The 4,287-nt window shown below is 52.4% G+C and overlaps 1 long non-coding RNA gene across 1 annotated transcript; it reads right to left on the bottom strand.

Annotated features, from left to right (window-relative positions):
• Nucleotides 1–506: 506 nt before the first annotated feature.
• Nucleotides 507–919, bottom strand: LOC135364654 (uncharacterized). Its single transcript, XR_010412098.1, has 2 exons — nt 804–919; nt 507–658 (listed from the first exon to the last, which is right to left on the bottom strand). It is a non-coding gene; the product is annotated as an uncharacterized LOC135364654 (long non-coding RNA).
• Between the last annotated feature and the right edge of the window lie 3,368 nt (nt 920–4,287).

Raw genomic sequence — 4,287 nt, 5'->3', positions numbered from 1 at the left:
CAGCAAGGGCCCTGGCCCAATTTATCACCACGGGGCTATAATTAGGTTTGTTAACATACAGTCCAGTGTAGTCTTGTTGACTAGGAACTTAATCACGTTGCTATTGAGTTCCTGTACACATTGCTTGGGGTGACTGTTTTACTTGTAGAGTTATAGCCAAGCCCAACGGGAGGAAATTAGCTTTGGACACAAGTTTAGAGGGGGGTTCTTTTTCCTCATGACTTTGTCTCCCTCCCCCCCTTCCATGTGAAAATATTTAGCAAACAGTGACAATGATGAAAAACAGTAGGAAACAAAATGTTCTACATTAGTATAAAACATGAAAAATGCAGCAAGGACCCTTAGCGGTACAACATGTGTTATGCTGGCTGGCAGTCCATTAGCTCTGATAGACATTTCACTTACCTAAGTCAAATATAACAGTCTAGTATTCATTAATATAAGAAGGGGCTGTGGAATCAGAGCTACCATCTGGCTGGGCCGACAGAATAATCTACAACTCATGATTAGGTCTAAGGAGTGGGGTTTCACTTTAATCTTTCTCATTGCTCGAAATTTCCATCTGCGCGGTTCGGCACATCATTTTTCTTCAAGACAAATGTGCTGTTTTTCATGTTCCAAAATTAGATCAGAAGAAAACGATTAATCATGTCACGGCCTGGGAAAGGAAACAAAGCTCCGATATTCTGCTGCTCTCCTCCCCCCCCCCACCCCCCCAACCCCACCCCCAACCCCGGCCCGGCCCGCCCCTCCCCTCCCCTCCCCTCCCCGGGCCGGTTGCAAGTTTCGCTTTTTTCCCCAACCTCTGGGTTTTCAGCACAACTTTCAGAGACGCCACCGCCAGCCGAGAAGAGGAGGGTGGGACAGGAGGGCGAGGGCGCCGGCTGGGCCTGCGGGGAAAGCCTCTGCGGGGGGGGGGGGGGGGACCCAGCCCCCCCGTGCGCCCCCGGCCCCCCGCGGGTCACCCCCGGCCGGGCCGCACCTTCTGCTTCCCCCGCCCCCGAGACACGCCCCCCCCCCCCGAGTCCGGGCACTGGGCGCTGCCGCTCGCCCAGAGTGACAAAAGGGCTGCAAGCCTCCCTCCCGCGCGTCCCCCTCCCGCGGCCGCCAGCGTCCTGTCTGTCAGCCGGCTCGCAAGTCATAACAAATCCCTGGCGCGGAGCTGAAGCTGAGCATTTGCCGGAGCGTCATGGGGATGATGAATGACCCGCAGGCCTTTGAAGTGCTCTGCCAGTTCAGCTGGGTCCGCGGTGCTGACAGAGAAATATACACAACAGCGTAACCAATAATGAGAACATTAAACATTCCTGCGCCGTGACAGGCTGACAGAAAAACCCAGGCTCCCATCAATCATGGCGCAGATAGAACCCTGACAACTGGCCCCTCACTGATACCCGCGGTCACCTTGCCCTCTCCCCTCGCGCGCTCTCGCCGGGCTCCCTGCTCGGCCTCCCTCCGGTTTTCCTCTTTCTGTCCCTCCCGGCTCCTCTCCCCTCCCTCTCGCCGATCTCCCTTCCCCACCTCCTCTGCCTCCTCCTCGCCGCCCCCTGCCCTCGGAGACTGCCTTCGGAGGAGCCTCGTGGAGGTCAAGTGAGGTTTGGGCCACTTCCATTTTGTTAGGCCGCCCTTGCTGAAACAATGAAGAAGTGTGAAGTCTTTAAGTTCACGGTTAACATTCTGTCGCTCTTAACCAGAGGCAAAAGAATAATACAGTCACTGGAGGTAAAACCTCATTTGGAAATATTATTACAAGTCTAAAGCGAGACCAAATGAACCCCTTCTCCCTCCTCTGCAGGGGAAGGGTCTCTCTGGGAGTCTTCCTGCGTGACTTTGGCAGGGGACCCTTCTCTTCCCAGCCAGCCATGGCCTCTTTCTTCTCAACTGGGTTTATCTGACGCGATCTGGTTTCTGATCTGCTGGAAAGGGGAAAACAGCAGAGAAACACAAAGATGTCTTCCTTTTCCTCCAACAGGAAATGGAATCTGCCCAGATAAAGCCTATTGGAGGGACTTTGGCCCAGTTCCCCTAGGAGCCGCTGGTGACCTCTTAGCTACTTTCTGGATCCCACAGGGCTGCCAAGAGAACTTGGTTTTGACCACACTTTCCTGGGCTGAGCCTCTACTCCCACCTTGTGAAAGTGAGGCATTTCCCCATGGTCTCCCCAACCCCCAGATTATCCCTGCCAGGCCCACACCCTACTAGCCAGCAAGGGCTCATGGAAAGAGCCCTGGACCAGGGGCAGTGAGAAGCCAGGGTTCTAGTCCCACCAGGAGAACTTGAGCGAGGCCAGAGAGGTCCCTGGACCTCTCTTTCTTCATCCACAGCAAGGGAGTAGAAGCCCCCACCTCAGAGCTCTTTAACTTCACCAGCTGCAAACAGTATTTTCCTCCTTTTATTCTTGGACCTTCCTTCCTGCCTGCCTTGGCTTTTGGGGAGAGACATTCCTTGACTTTCCAAAAAGTCATGAAAAACTCCCTGTAACCTCCACACACATGTGCAGAGATGGGGAGTGGAAGAGGGGGAGAGTCACTTCCGGGGCATCCTGGGACAAGGGTGTTATAAGGAGTTTGGCAGGAACCTGGTGGAGGAGATAGACAGGCACGTAGAAGCCTCCTCTGTAGAGCCCGTGCTGTGAGGAAAAGCTCAATCGTGACACTTCAGATGCATTTGAGTATTGGTTTAGGTGAGCCAGCTCAGGTGTGAGGAGAACATCTACTCCATGCTCTAGAGTATTTTATCCTTTGCTTTCGGCCCACCTGGCAAGGCCAGCTCTGTTCTCACCACCTCTAGGACAAGTTTGTTCTGCTTGTCCTGGCCCACAATGACCTTGCCCTTCTCCAAGGGCCTATGACCCTTGGCCCAAATGAGCATCTTGCCTGCCTGGCTATACTTGAAGCTACTGGAGGGCAGGGAGGGTGCCATGCTCTGCCCCTCCCTGGGTTACCTGAGACGAGCACAGCATCTTGTTCTAAAATGCCTTCCCCACCCATAGCCCCCTTCTCTAAGGAACTGCTCCTACCAGGCCTGCTCAAGGGCAAGACCTCAGAGGCCATGTTCATGCTGCAAGTTCACCACAGCAGAATGGTCCAGTAGTGAACACCTATCCCTGTAACCAACCAGATTCTCTCTTCCTTGAAAATTCGAACTCAGCCACAGGTGGTGTTAGGCACCTAAAAGTCACTAATGTTTGAGGTTGAGGCAGCCATTTTGAGCCATGGTAGATGCCGAGGAGAAAGGAAAAAAAAAAAAAAAAGCTGATCTTCAAAGGAAAACAGGAGAATGAGGAAGTGGGCAAAAAGAAGCAGATAACGAAATACCAGACAGAAGACAGCCAGGCTTCAATTCCTGACCTGCTCATTCCTGTCCTCTCAGGGCTTGTTATACTGCTTCCTGCCTTAGGATGCCTGTGAGGTAGTGGGCCACTAGAGAAGATATATGACCCAGACCTGGCCAATCCTTCTATCTTTTCTTTCTGCCTGAAAAGATTGGCCCAGGAGAGGCATGTGACCTATGTCAGGGCAATCAGAGTCCTTCCCTGGGATTTTATATACTGATTCTGAAAGAGAGATAGTGTCCGTTCCTTTTAGACTGAGAATCATAAGTCTAGAACCCCAAAGTTCTTAGTGCCTTGGCTACTGCTACCTGAAAAATCAACTTACAGTAGAAGCAAATGATGCCAACCAGAGCAGTGGAGTCCCCTGATAAGTCTGATGACTTCTTCAGGTCCCTGGATCCAGTCAAGCCTGAACCCCACTCTACCCTTGGCCTTCACAGCAGGTGAGCCAATACATTCCCTTTCTTACTGAAACTAGTTTTAGTTTTGTTCCCGGAAAGTCCTCATACTGGTGTTCAGGGGACATGTCAATTTAGGAGGATTCACCTAAAATCAATACAGACTTCTATTCTTTTTTTACATATACGTACATGACTAAGAATCTGCTGAGGCCCATACGAAGGAGGGCTGCAGTGAGCCTTTTCTGATCCTCCCCTCCTCTACAGTCTTCCCCATGACCTCATCCTTCATGCCAGGGAGTAAGTCTGTTCCCAGGCCAGGCCCAAGTGACGTACTTCTCAGCCTGTCAGGAAGTACTTCCTGGTACTTCCCTATCCCTGTGGTTTGTCCCCCCAACCCCAAGCAAGAAGGGGACAGGCACGGTGAGTGGTAAGTGGTGGTCCTCCCAGCCTCTCAATCAACCTGTTTGGCTGGAAGGAAGGAAGCCAGAACTCAGGCTGACCCGTGGTCCACCTGAGACATGTCGCAGGTCCCACTCTTCAGACCCCGTTGAG

This window comes from Mirounga angustirostris, unplaced genomic scaffold, assembly GCF_029215605.1.
Source record: "Mirounga angustirostris isolate CCGP_5_RB_7025 unplaced genomic scaffold, mMirAng1.0.hap1 SCAF_6, whole genome shotgun sequence".
Taxonomy (NCBI): domain Eukaryota; kingdom Metazoa; phylum Chordata; class Mammalia; order Carnivora; family Phocidae; genus Mirounga; species Mirounga angustirostris.
The sequence above is the reverse complement of the archived record's forward strand: the minus strand, read 5'-3'. Positions and strand labels throughout refer to the sequence as shown.